The sequence below is a fragment of the Rattus rattus genome, chromosome 1, assembly GCF_011064425.1.
Source record: "Rattus rattus isolate New Zealand chromosome 1, Rrattus_CSIRO_v1, whole genome shotgun sequence".
Taxonomy (NCBI): domain Eukaryota; kingdom Metazoa; phylum Chordata; class Mammalia; order Rodentia; family Muridae; genus Rattus; species Rattus rattus.
The window spans coordinates 10,573,072-10,588,193 of NC_046154.1; positions in this window are offsets into that span (position 1 = coordinate 10,573,072).

Consider the following 15,122-nt stretch of genomic DNA (forward strand, 5'->3'; position numbering starts at 1 on the left):
CTTTAACGGCTGAGCCATCTCTCCAGCCACAGACAGAGGTCAGAGGGCACCTTATGGGAGTCCGTTTTCTGTCTCTGATGTGAGCTCAGGGATCTACCTTAGGCTGTCAGCCTTGGCTGCAAGCGTCTTTACCTACTGAGCCATCTTACCTACACCCTTAAGTGTTATTTTAGTCCAGAGAATAGCAAGTGGGAAGAGATCATATCAGTCGTGCCAAATAGACATTGGGGCTGAGTATGATAGCACACAACTTTAATCCCAGCTAAGACTCAGGAGGCAGAGGCAGAGGCAGAGGCAGGGGGATCTCTGTGAGTTTGAGGCCAGCCTGGTCTACCTAGTGAATTGCAAGACAACCAGAGATTACATAGTGAGCCACATCTCAAAATACATTCACACACACACACACACACACACACACACACACACACACGCACTCATGTAGACACACACATACACACACACACACATGCACCTGCACCCCATACACATATACACATACACATACACACAATATAATGACAGACACATACACATGCACACACATACACATGCACACAAGCTCAGCGGCATACCTAGCACCATGGAAAAAGCTGAATTCTGTGTATCCATAATGCTCTCAACAATGCTGGTAAGGGGTCTGGGGAGAAGGAGCTGTTGCAACTTTAGATTTTCTCAACCCTAATTTTAATAATTTTAAGTTCTTTGGCCTTTCTCCTAGCCCACCACCCACCGGGGCAGTGGGAAAGAAAGGTTATTAGGATACGGGGGCGGGGGGAGTGGACCTGTTTAGAAATGGTTCTTTGGAGCAAATCCCATCTGCGTTGTCAGGAAATTGGCAGTTCCATTCAAAGGTCAGCAGTTGCAGCTCGATCCACTCGCAAACATTTCACAAATACACCAGCAATCCAGTTCCGTCATGTTGGGACAGCAGCGGCAGCAGCTGTAGCACGACTAAGAAGAGACAAGCCTGGCCTCACCCCCTCTCCTTAGGTGTAGAGGAGACTCCATAACCCCTTGTCTTGTATCCTTGACTCTAAAGCCAGAATCACGTGGCCGTGGGCCCCTTGATCTAGTACATCTTCACCAGCTTTCTGTTTTCAGTGGTTTCCTTCACTGCCTAAGCTGGGCCGTCCTGGGACTCACTGTGTAGACCAGGCCTGGGACTTTCCAGCACCCATTTTGGGTGGCTAACAGTTCTCTGTAACTCCAGTTACAGGAGACCTAGTGCCCTTGGTGGCCTCTGAAGGCACCTGCATGCATGTGGAACAACACACACACACACACACACACACACACACACAAGCATACACATGCACTTAAAATAAAATAAAATGAAATGAAACGGAATAAAATAAATCTGAAAAAAATCACCTTTCAAATAAATCCGTATTCGCAGGTTCTGGCTGGACCTGGTTTTGGTGCATGGTTGACAATTGCAGTTGGTAAGGGCATTTTTCCTTGGGGCAATTCCAGCTCGTGGGTCCAAAAGGCACAGTTGGAGAAGCTCTGTGAGAGAACAGACTCAGGTTATGGCTGCCGTTAGTGCCTAAGAGGAGGACGGCCCATAGGATCATGCTATTACATATGAAGGACATGATTATGTCATATATAATTATATAATGCACAGTTATGGATACTTAATGTAAACAATTTGCAATTTACTTTAGCATTAAAGCACATTATATAACACAGCACATATTACCTCATGGCATATGGGATGGTTCAGGGTGACAACTTTCAGAAACACAGAGTATTGTTCACACCACTGCTCACATGAGACAAGCTGGGATTGGTTTCAGGAAATGCAGGTCATGAAAAAATATGTAATACACTCCAAAGACGGGAGCTCCACAGGTCAGGTATGGTGCTGCACACCTGTGGGACTGTGAAAGGCAGCCTTGTTCTTGGTTGAGCTAAGGCTAGAAATCCTGGAGACCCTGAAGGGACAGTAGGAGCTTTGCCTGTTCCTGTGTACCAGGCCCCTGTCACTAGCCGCAGCCACCCATAGATTTATGGCCACCAGTCACATAAGGACAATTACCCCCGAGCCCCTCCACATGCAAAGGAAGTGTGTGACGTGTGGTCACATAGACTCAAGACAGATCTCCATGCTAATGAGGTACCTAAAGGCCTGGAGGGCTTAGCCAATAAGCTTTCCTTCCCAGAGTCTCCTCCCTGCAAAAGGTATTTAATCTCAGACCCTCCCCTGAGGAGTAGGGTATGGTTTACTCATCCACTTTTCTGCCATGACAATAAATGACTTAAAACCATGGACTGCCTCTTTTCATCGGGATCTGCTGTGGGGAGCCATGGAGAAGGCCTTGGTCTACAGAGACGCTGCCTAATCTTCCATAAAAGGCCTCTCTGAGCTCCCAAGCAGACCAAGCCCAAGCCTCAAGCTGTAAAGCCAAAGACTTTCCCCTTGGGGACCAGCCGAGGGACTAGCCGGATCCCCCCCTTCTCCCTCTCAACCCCAGGCTAGACCCAGCCTGCAGGCCTCCACTTTGTTCTCAGCTCTTCCGTGGCATCCAGCGACACCTGAATGCCCAAGAGCCTGAGAACCAGATGGCCCTGGCCTCCTCACAGGCCTGGGATCCTCGAACGGACTCTGGCTCTCCTGCACTTCAAACTGTGCTTTCCCACCCCTGATCAGTGTCCCGGGGCTTCCCTACTGCCTGATACCTTCCCACGGACAGTGTGGGGTAAGCAAGGTCAACATCCTGCATCCAACCTCCTAGGGCAGCCAAGCCCTGTGTTGGAGCAGATGTGGAGTGGGACCCACAACCCTACACTCCTGTGATCCCAGGTCAGCTGTGGTGCTGCACACTTGTGCTCCCAGGTCAGCTGTGGTGCTGCACACCTGTGCCCCCAGGTCAGCTGTGGTGCTGCAATCTCAGTGTTCAGGAGGCAGAAGCAGGTGTGTTTTGAGTAAGAGAACATCCTGGCCTATACAGAGAGACCTGACTGAAAACAAGATACCGGTGGTAGGAGCATAGCTCCAACAACAGAACATTTAACATGCTCAGGGATCTGAGATCCATCCCCAAAACTGATAAGAATAAAAATCATGGCGGCTGGAGAGATGGCTCAGTGGTTAAACACACTGACTGCCCTTCCAGAGGTCCTGAGTTCAATTCCCAGTAACCACATGGTGACTTACTACCATCTGTAATGGGATCTGATGCCCTCCCTCAATGTGTCTGAAGACAGTGACCATGTACTCATATACTTTTAAATAAACAAATAAACCTTAAAAAATATAAAAATCTAGGCAATTTAGTATGTGACTGTGATTCCAGGATTCGCCAGTAAATACTGGTGATTGCCCAGTGGAGGCAGGAGAACCAGATGTTCAAAGCCATCTTTGGCTACATGCTGAGTTCCAAGCTAGTTAGAGCCTGGTGAGCACTGCTGTGTTTGCCAGTTTTAAGTTGTAAGTCAACTTGACTCAAGCTTGAGTCATGGAGGAGGAAGGAGCCTCAAGGGAGAAAATGCTTCCAAAAAATCAGCTACAGTCAAGCTTGTAGGACATTTCCTTAATTGGTGATTGACAGAGGAGGGCCCAGCCCATTGTGGTTGGTGCCACCCCTGACCTGGTGATGGTCCTGGGTTCTATAAGAAGGCAGGCTGAGCAAGCCATGGGGAGCAAGCCAGCAAGCAGCACCCCTTCATGGCCTCTGCATCAGCTTCAGCCCTGCTCAAGTTCCTGCTCTCACCACTTCTGAGGACGAGCTGTTATAAATAGAACTGTGAGTGAAATGAATCCTTTCCTCCCAATTTGCTCTTGGCCATGGTGTTTCAGGTCGCCTGTTTTAATAAGAGGTTCTGGGGAGATGGCTCAGTCAGGAAGGTGCTGGCTACACAGCATGGGGAGCTCTCCGTCCCCAACACCCACCTACAAAGGAAAAGCCGGGCAGAGAGGTGCAGTCTGTAATTACAGTTCTGGGAGGCAGGGACAGGAGACTCCATGGGACTCAGTGACCAGCCGAGAGAGCGAGAGAGTGGTCCAGCCTCAGAAAGTAAAGTGGAGAGTGCTTGAGGCAAGCCTCCAGCACAGACCTCCCACTCCACGCTCATGTGCCTGTGGGCACACACAGGTTGAGCCCCACAAAAGGGAGGTTTCTGCTTCCTCCTTTTCCAGTCGACTCTTTAGCATCTGAGAATAATGCCTGGTGTGTATATTCCTCAGTGCAAACATGTTAGGAGGAGAAGTACTTTGTAAAATAGCCCTAAAAATTAAGAAAGGGAACCCAGGAGGAATGGCAAGAGAGCAAATGGACAGTTTCCAGAAGTAGGTGTGATCCACAGATCTGGGAAGGCTCCCCCTCGAGGGAGGAGAGATGGCTCAGCAGAGAAGACCACTGGCCGCTCCTCCAGAGGGTCCGGGTTCGGTTCCCAGCATCCGCATAGAAGCTCACGGCATCTTAACTCCAGCTTCAGCCTCCTCTGGCCTCTGCTGTCATTGCAAGCTCACGGTGCACATGAAGACACGCAGGGCAAAACCACTCACCAACAAGCAAAAGGACCCCACCTCGTTCTTCCACAGAATGGAATTCAGGCATGGAAAGGGAAAAGAGGGAGCTTATCCCATCTCCAGACAGATGCAGGGAGGCCTGACGTTACACACTGTGACAGTGAGGGAGCTCTGCCCAGTGCCAGTGAGCTCTGGGGTTTCACCTGTCTCCCTCCAGTGAAGAGATGTGCACAGATGTGTGCACAGATGTGCATTGCCTCGACATGAGCTTTTATGTGGGTGATGGAAATCCCACATTTCGGGCCTCACTGCTGTGTAACACTTTACCAACCTCCCCAGCCCCACAATGCAGTCTTCTAACCCGTGTATGTGCGATGTGAGAGTGAGTGTGTGTGTGTGTGTGTGTGTGTGTGTATACGTACATGAGGTACATGTGTGTGCACAGGATCATGGTGGACCGGTGGACCACCTAGGGTGTCCTTCCGCAGGAGCTGATCTGAGCCTTGATGACTGGGCTGTGCTGGCCAGCCAGGGAGTGCCAGGACCCACCTATCTCTGCCTTTCCAGTGCTGGGATACCAAGTGTGCCCCCATACCTGGCTTTTTATGTGAGTGCTGTGGCCCCAAGTTAACCCTTCAAGCCCTGAGCGACCATTTTACCAGCTGAGCCAGCTCTCCTGCTCTCCTAATTCTTACAATTGAATATTAGTGGGGAAGACCTAATGTTTGTCAAGAGATTAATATAAAACAATGATGGGGCTGGAGAGATGGCTTAGTGGTTAAGAGCACCGACTGCTCTTCCAGAGATTCTGAGTTCAAATCCCAGCAACCACATGGTGGCTCACAGCCATCTGTAATGAGATCTGATGCCCTCTTCTGGTGTGTCTGAAGACAGCTACAGTGTACTTATATATAAGAAATAAATCTTTAAAAAAAATAAAAATAAAACAATGATGGCTTATAGATCATAACAGCATAGGATGAGGGAGTGGAATCAGACACATCAACAGGGTTAAAAACTCACAATGACCTTGAACCACAAACACAGGCGGCAAGAAAAACAGCATGCTACTACTTCTAAAAAGTTGGACAATACAACATGATCTACACATAATTTTAAGAAGGCAAAATACGTAACAAGATAATAAAGAAAGACCCAAGGCAGAACAGTGGTTCTATCCCTTAGGAGGGGCGGTCAGAGAAAATGGAGGATGCTGTGCTTGTAATGACCTATTGCTGAGAGCGGCTGGGGTAGGGCACTGGAGGGTGCTCATTACTCCTTATTGCTATTTATTCCCTTGAAATACGAACTTAATCATGTCATTTTCCTACTGGAATACCTCCAGTGGTTTGCCATTACATGGAATTAATTCCAAAGCCTCCACTGTGGGCTATATCATTTGGCCCCTGGTTATTTTTAGATTGTCAACTTTTACTGAGTCCCCTTAGCTCACTGAACTCTGGGCCATGGTGTTCCAATCTCGGGGCCTTGGAATATGTGTGAGTGTGTGTGGGGGTGTATGTGAGTGTGTGAGAACGTGTTAGTGTGAGTGTGTGTATGACTGTGTATATGAGAGTGTGTGAGTGTATGTGAGTGTGTGAGAATGTGTTAGTGTGTGTGAATGTGTACATGACTGTGTGTATATGAGTGTGTGTGGGTGTGTAAGAGTGTGTTAGTGTGTGTATGAGTGTATGTGAGTATGTGAGTATATGTGAGTGTGTTAGTGTGTGTGAGTATGATTGTGTGTGTGAGAGTGTGTATGAGAGTGTGTGAATGTATGTGAGTGTATGTGTGTGTGAGCACAACTGTGTGTGAGCGTGTATGAGAGTGTGTATGAGTGTATGTGAGTGTGAATGTGTATGAGTTTGTGAGAGTATATTAGTGTGTGTCTGAGAGTGTGAGTATATGTGAGTGTGTGAGAGTTTGTTAGTGTGTGTGAGAGTGTGTTAGTGTGTAAGCGTGTATCAGTGTATGAGTATATGACTATATGAGGGTTTATGAGAATGTGTGTGAGTGTGTGTCTGTGAATGTATGAGTGTGTGTGTGTGTGTGTATGTGTGTGTATGAACACACATGTCTGTATTTGTGTGCGAGTGCTTGAGGGCCTGTGCCATAGCATGTGTAGAGGTCAGGGGACAGTCTTGGGTATTGACCCTTGCCTCCTACCTTGCTTGAGACAGATTTTCTTGGTTGTTTGTCATTGATAGCTGGCCTGTGACCTTCTGCTGCATTCTCCTGCCTCCCACAGCACCAGTACGGCGCTGGGTTTAGAAACACACCCGCTGTGTGGGGCTTTGAGTGGGGTCTGGAGATTTGAACTCAGCCCCTCAGTTCGTATTCTTTTTTCTTTTTCTTTCTTTTTTTTTTTTTTTCGGAGCTGGGGATCGAACCCAGGGCCTTGCACTTGCTAGGCAAGCGCTCTACCACTGAGCCAAATCCCCAACCCCTCAGTTCGTATTCTTGTATGGTACATTTACCTACTCAGCCATTGCCCCGGCCTGGAAGATATTCTTTTTTCCGGTGCTTCTCTAACCTCGGCAGAATAAAGACAATCAAGACACCTAACTCACCCACACATGAACGTGGCCCATCCCAGCACACTGTGGTGGACAACTGCATCTTCAGAGGCAGGCACAGGGAGAGGCGGGCAGGGAAGGGTGTGAAGGGCCCGGACTAGGCTTCCCTGGCCACCAACCTGCCTGCCCCTGCTGCTCGGAGGTCTGGCTTCTGTCAGTCCAGGACCTCCCACAGGCCACAGAGGAGCTGGGCTTGGGTAGCACTCGAGGCTCTCGAAGGACAGTGAAATAAACAGAAAAGTTCATGCCACCTACTCCAGGGACAACATCCTTGAGAGCAGAGAGTTCTATACTTAGAAGTTTTCAAAGCGTCTTATTTTAAGTCTTTATTACTGTTTTAAATTTAAAGACAGAGTCTCACAATATATAGTGGCCTGGAACTCACTATATAGACCTGGCTGGCCTTGACCTCACAGAGATCTACCTGCCTCTGCTTCCTGGCTGTTGGGATTTAAGGTATACGCCGCTCTGCCCACAAGGCACACATGCTGTGACATACATGTGGAGGTCAACGGACAACCTCTGGAATCAGCTCAGGAATAGAACCCAGGTACCACGCTCCGTGGCAAGAGCATTTACCTGAGGAGCCATCTCTCCGTCCTTAAGAAAGTTTCAGTAAATTTTAGCCGATAAGGCCTGCTTGGGGTTTGAAGTAACCAAAAGTTCACCATTATCTCTTTTATTTCTTTAGGAATGAGGACAGGCCTGAAATAATTGTGGTGTGTGTGTGTGTGTGTGTGTGTGTGTGTGTGTGTGTGTGTGTACTTTAAATCACAGAGCCTTCCTTGCATGCTAATGCCCCCCCATACAAGTAGCACTGATAGGGGTTGGGGATTTAGCTCAGTGGTAGAGCACTTGCCTAGCAAGCACAAGGCCCTGGGTTTGGTCCCCAGCTCCGGAAAAAAACCAAAACAAAACAAAAAAAACCAAAACAAAATAAAAAAAAAAAAAAAAACAAGTAGCACTGATTCTATAAGAAGCAGCAGCAAGTAATAAACTCAAATAAAAACATCTAGAACTTGTCAATATTTAACATTTCTGGGCTGGGTGAGGAGGCTCAGTGGGGAAGGGCACTTCCGGCTAAACCTGATCACCTAAATTTAGTCCCCAGGACCCACATGGTAGGAGGAGGCAAGAACCTGACTCCGAAAAAGTTGTCCTGTAACCTCCAGCCGTGTGTCCCGTGGTCCGAGACCCATACTGTCTGGCACACGCTAAAAACATGTTGAGTTTTTAAAAGGGTCTGGAGAGATGACTCAGCAAAATCACCTATAACGTTTTTGTTATTTCCAGGCAAACTGACTGTGGCCATAATCGTGTTATTACGGTTGATTTCTGACTCCAGCTTACCCTATTACAGAGTAGAAACTGTTTCAAAACAACCCAAACACCAGCCTGGGGGTGGAGGGTGGGGGTGGGGAGGAAATTTCCTGGTGATAATTTGAGGGTAACACTCTTTAAGCCGACTTTCTGAGGTCAACCTTGTTTTCTGAAAAAAACGTTCTCGCGGGGTCACCTGGGAGTCATGTTCGTTAATGTCAGAAAGCCAGTTTCTGTCAGAGGGAACGAAGTCATCAGGTGGACTCCTGATGGGATCGGGGACAGCATCCAGGAGACCCCAGGGCAGGCCCTGAGGTTTCAGTGTTTAGAGCTGGCTGCAGGAAGCTCTGGATGGGCATTAGAACCCTTGAGAAACTGGGCATCCTTTGGAAACAGCGAGGCCTCTTCCAGGGCACAGCCTGTGAGTGTTGCTGTCACTCGTGCCAGAAAGTTCTGAAAGGCCATTTGGGAAAAACAAGAAAACATTAGGTGCTGCCTGGGGCTGGAGGGGAGGGGCAGCAGAGCGGGAGGCCTCTGCGGGGAGGGTGCTGCCCTCTCGTGGCCACGGTGAGGAGTGCCCGATGTGTGCACACTGGACTTTTGAGACCTAGGTAGCCCCTAGTACAGAGTGTGCACGCAGTTTCATGAGGCTGTGAGCATGTGGGGGCACACGGTACACAGATTTATTAGAGTACCGGCCCAGCGGGAAGGAGGAGTGAGTGGGGGAGGTGCGCACCGAATGCTCTGCGGTGCAGATACTGAGGTAAATCAGTCCACAGACCCTGTAAAGTTACTTTTCTTGTTCCGGGACAAAATACCTGACAAAGCAATTTAAGGAAGGAAGGCTTAATTTTGACCCACTGGTTTGAGGGCCTCTCATGGGGAGGCACGTAGCAGGATTGAGAGGTAGCTGTTCACATTGCCTAGGTCGTCAGGAAGGGGCAGGGAGGCACAGAGACACGCAGGGAGACTGAGAGAATATGTTGGTGCTCAATCAGGGTGGTTTATTTTTTTAAGATATTTGTTTATTTATTTATTTATTTATTTATTTATTTATTTATTTATTTATTTAATGTATGTGAGTACACTGTCGCTGTCTTCAGACACACCAGAAGGTGGCATCAGATTCCATTACAGATGTTTGTGAGCTACCAATGTGGGTGCTGGGAATTGAACTCAGGACCTCTGGAAGGGCAGTCAGTGCTCTTAACCACTGAGCCATCTCTCTAGCCCCTCAGCTCATGAAACGGTCGGTGTGACCCACATTCATGATGGATCTTCTCCCATCTGTTAACCCAAGTTAGAATTTCTCCCAGGCATGCCCAGAGAGGGGTCTCTAGCTCCTGTTATCAATCAGTGTTACCTGAGGCAGGATAGACGGGAGAATTGTGAGGACAAGGGAAGAAAAAGCCCCTCCGCTGGTGTCTGGCTGAAGCCTCTTGCCAACTGAGAAACTGGGATTCTAACTCAGTCAACAACGTTTGGGCCAGCAAGATGGCTCAGCACATAGAGATATCGCCGGCCAGCCTGAGTCTCATCTGCTATATGGTGCAAAGCGAGAGCTGGCTTCCACAAATCGTCCTCTGACCTTCACACTGGAAGGTCACTCACACACACAGAGTAAATAAACGAAATTCAAAAACAACCCAGCATCTGCTATAGACACAGATGTAATCGTCTTCTCGTATGTAGATATTTCGTGTTAAAGTAGTAACTTCGGGGTTAAAGGTCCAGCCCTCCCACCTGAGCTTATAGTAAAATGTCATAATTAAGGCCCAACTCCATTAGACCTAAAATTCTTTTCTTTTTTTTTTTTTTTTTTACAACTTTTTTTTTAAGGCTTTTTTTTTTTTTTTTTGGTTCTTTTTTTCGAGCTGGGGACCAACCCAGGGCCTTAGGCAAGCCTGAAAATCCCCAGCCCCCTTTCTTTTCTATGCTCAAACCACAGTTGTCAGTTGGGCCTGAGTCATCGGAGCGGAGGTCCCAGACAGCCCGAGGGTGGAGGGAGCTCCCAGGGTGCTGCGTGCAACGTTGGGAAACTGCTTCCTGCTTCTGCCCTCACAAACGCTAACTGTCCTACTCAGCTTTCTGTTGCCGGGTTAAACATTAGGACCCACCCCGCCTGTGGGAGGAAAAGGCTATTTGGAGTACGGGTTACAGTCCACTGAGTGGACCCATGGTAGGAACTGAGTCAGGAAGCACAAAGGAGCACGCTGTCTGCCTTCTTCCTGCTTCTGTGCACCTTAGCTTCTTTATACACGCCAGGGCCACGGTGGGCAAGACCCTCCTCCATTACCAATCAAGAACGTGCCCAACAGACATCCGCATAGGCCAAGGAGAGAGGGGGACAGGGAGGGAGAGGAGGACGGGGAGGGAGAGGAGGACGGGGAGGGAGAGAGGAAAGGAGGAGGGGAAAGGGAGGGGGGAAGGGAAGAGGGAGAGGAGAGGATCCCTTTAATGATGTTCCCTCTTTGCAGGTGTGTTGACTACCAAAAAAATATGACTAACGTTTAAGGTGATAATAACCGTCACACCCAGTCAAATAAACCAACAAATATTGTTGATGTTTTGGTATTGGGGCTGGAACCCAGGGCCCTATCAAGTACTCGTTGCATGCAGCACCACTGAGCTACACCTCAGCCTCGATCTGGATTTCGTGTTTCTATCAACAGGTTACTATCCCCCCCCCCCGCCCCCCAGATTTATTTATTTTTCTTTCATGTGTGTGGGCGTTTAGGCCTGGATATCACATATGTGCAGTGCCTGCTGTAGCCAGTAGAGGGCGTGCGACAACCTCTCGAGTGCCGGGACTAGGCGTGCGAAAGACTCTGATAAAATACCGCCATAAGGAACACAGCGAGTCAAAGCTACACTGTGCGGCTGATAAAGGTGGAGACCCACACCTAGTGAGTCTCTAATAAACTAAAATAAGCTGCCCTCAGGTATAGCGTCAGCACAACGGACGACCACATTAGGAACCCACTCACCTCCCTCGAAGACAAATAACCAAAACAAACCTCTCATATGGGTCAGGGCGGCACAGCGTGAGAACCCACTAACAGCCACAGCTGAAGGCCCCATGAGGCCTGGCCTCCGGACAGCTGACCCCAGCACCCCAACCTGTCACAGAGCCGTGGTCACCCTCTTCAGCGTCCCCTCCTCTCTGCTGGAGGGCTCAGCTCAGAATAGAGGAAAGGATTGGTGCAGAACCCCCTGCCTGCTGGAGGCCCCTAAACAGGGACTCGTGGGATGAGACGGCCGGGCCCCATTTTGTGTGTGCCTTTGCTAGGCACGGGATCCAGAGCGTCATGCATGCTAAGCATACATTCGATTACTGAGTTCTTTAATCCCTCAGCCCCCGTCAGGACTATCCATCTCTGTCACAGACTGAGGCAGGATTCAGACCCCAGAGGAGGGACAAGGTGGCCCACAAGCATTCATAAGTAACAATTGGCCTTCCTCTGGCTATGGGGTTCAAACTCATGTAGCAATCATCCCCTCCGTCCCCCAAGGAAAAGAAAATTTCAGCTCAATGGCACCTCCTGGTGTCTGACAGGAGCAATCACAACAGTATTTGGGGAAACACTGTGGACAGCTGAATACATGGAAAAAGGCGGATAGTATTAGAAAAAATGAAAAATTTGAGACATTTAATAAGATACCAGGAAGACCTAAAAAAGCTGTGAGGCTTGGTAGCAAGTGGTTCTACTCACTGAGCCATATTTCCAGCCTGTGCCTGGCTTTTTATGCAGGTACTGGGGCCAGAACTCAGCTTCTTGTGGCAAACACTTCATAGACTGAGCCCTGACCCCAGACCCCTGAGAGTGGGCTTTTGCTAAGGGGAAGTTTGAGAGAAGAACTAGAGCCTTTTGTTTACGGTGGACACGAGTCTGTCTTAAGGGAACAAGAAGGGGGTCCGGGACTCCCGTCTGTCCTGCTGTTTCCACTGTGACTGGTGGCATGCAACATGCCCCTTTGAGACTGAAGGAAGGGCCAAGGTCTCTCTTGTGCAGAGTCACAACCAGCTCACAGTCACCAGGGCTGAGGTGTGATGTCCACAGCGCCCTCGAGAAGGATTCCAGGCAAACCTCATCCAAGAATGAGGTTGACCGTGAAGACATCATTGATCAGCAGGTCCCTTTCTGCTCCCACGGCTGACGACATGACCTGGAACAGTGGGGGTATAATGTCCCAGAGATTTCTAGGGAAGGGTCTGATGGGACCCAGCTGTGAAAAGACTCCTTCATCTGTGTTCTTTTTTTTTTTTTTTTTTAAAGATTTATTTATTTGTTTCATGTATGTGGGTACACTGTTGCTGTCTTCAGACACACCAGAAGAGGGCAGCAGATCCTATTACAGATGGTTGTGAGCCACCATGTGGGTGCTGGGATTGAACTCAGGACCTCTGGAAGAGCAGTCAGTGCTCTTAACCGCTGAGCCATCTCTCCAGCCCTTCATCTGTGTTCTTACTGAGGCCATTTCTGGTTTAAGGAATCCAGTGTCGTTGATGGAGAATCCTAGGGAAAACTACCCAGCTGTGTTCTAGAAACCAAAGGTCAGGGTGTCCTTCCTAATTTACCTTAGCCCTGGTTAAAACTGCTTTTTTGTTCAGGAACCCCCTCCAGCTGACTAACTGCTTATCTTAGCTTCTGTTAAAAAAAAGGGGGGGGAGTGAGGCTGGAGAGATGGCTCAGCGGTTAAGAGCACTGACTGCTCTTCCAGAGGTCCTGAGTTCAATTCCCAGCAACCACACGGTGACTCACAACCATCTGTAATGAGATCTAGTGCTGTCTTCCAGTGTGTCTGAAGACAGCTACAATGTACTCATATATAATAAATAAATAAATCTTAAAAAAAAAAACAAAAAAACTTTGCTTCCAATTGCTTATCCTGGGAAATGCCCTCCGATCCTCCCACACGCCACCCCTACAACTGCCCACAGAGACTCCCTGCCCTTCCTTCCTCATACTTGGGTGTGGTCCCAGCTGGATTAAAGACTTTCAACTGGCTATGCACGGTGTCTGAGAGTCCACCTCCTGTGGGCTACTTGTAACAGAAAGATGTGTCTAAGAAGTGATGGCTAATACTGGTTGTCAACAGAATGATTATCCGGTTGGGTTTAGCATTGTCTAGGAGCAAGGCCTCTCAGCGCATCCTCGAGAGACGGTGTAGACTGGGTTGATCGAGGTGGGAAGACACCCTGATTGGCAGACACACGGCAGCCATCATTCAATTTCCTGACTGACTGTGGTCGTGGGTCTTGTCACTGTCACTTCCCCAAGAGTCTATAGACTGTAACCTCAAACTGTGAGAAAACAAAAGCAAACAAAAGCCCTCTCCCTTAAGTTCCTTTCGTTAGGACGTTTTATCAGAACCCAGGAAGGAAACTAAGATGGGGCTGGAGAGGTGGCTCAGTGGTTAGAGCACTGACTGCTCTTCCAGAGGTCCTGAGTTCAATTCCTAGCAACCACATGGTGGTTCACAGCCATCCGCAATGAGACCTCTTCTGGTGTGTGTGAAGACAGTCACAGTGTAGGCTGGCTAGCCAGTGAGGTTCTGGAATTCTCCTGTCTCTGCTGGGCACACCTGGCCGTTCACATAGGTAGGTGATCAGCATCAGGCTCGGGTCCCTGGGTTTGAAAGGCAGGCACTCAGCTGACTGAACCATCCCTCATCCCTCATAGCAACCACTGAATATTATGGTTTGGATGTTTGTACCCAAAGTTTCATAGGCTGAAAGCTCAGTCTTCAACCTGTGGGACGGCCTGCTGGGAGCTGGCAGACCCCCCTCCTCGAGAGGTAGAGCCTAGGAGGAGGTCTTAGGTTATTTGTGGCATGTTCTGAAAGGGGACGTTGTCTCTCTCCACTTCTGGATCGTGATGTCAGAAGTCTGCTCCGCTGCACATTCCAGCATCTCATGACATATTTGATGTCACCAGCTCCCCAAGGTCCACCCCCTCGGGGTCATGGAACCCGAAGAAAGGAGGCCAAATAATCTTTTATTTTTGTTTATTTTTAAAGATTTGTTTATCTTGTATATGGGAGTACACTGGAGCTGTCTTCATGCACACCAGAAGAGGGCATGGGATCCCATTACATTGTGAGCCACCATGTGGTTTCTGGGATTTGAACTCAGGACCTCTAGGAGAGCAGTCAGTGTCCTTAACTACTGAGCCATCCCTCCAGCCCCTATTTATTTATTTTTACAACAGGGTCTCTCTGTGTGGCCCTGGATGTCCTGGAACTCACTCTGTAAAGCAGGTTGGCCTTGAACTCAGAGACCCGCTAGACTCTGACTCATGAGTGCTGGGATCAAAGGTGTGCGCCACCACTGCCCAGCCTATCTTTTTTAAGTCAGTTAATTGCCCCGATTATTTTCTTATAGTAACATGAAGCTAAGACCCTGAACTTGTAAAGATTTAGCTTTGAAAACATGAACCTATACCTCATGTTAGTTTTTATATATTAATTAATAATATATAACTAATTATATATTATTAATTAATTAATCAATAATATAGAATCAGAGAATCAGCTCCCATCAATCAACCCTCCTCTAAGTCCCCATTAGCCCCGTCATCCCTTCACGGTTAGCCTTGAAGCCAACCCCCTGCAGTAAATCGGGGCTGTGTTTTCCAAAGTCTTCCGGTTGCTATGGGAGCACCAAAGTCTCAGAGCTGTCTCCCTCCCTGGAGGACTGGTCCCCGAGAGCCCTTCTCAAAGAAGAAACTATGTATGGGTCCTCAGAGGCA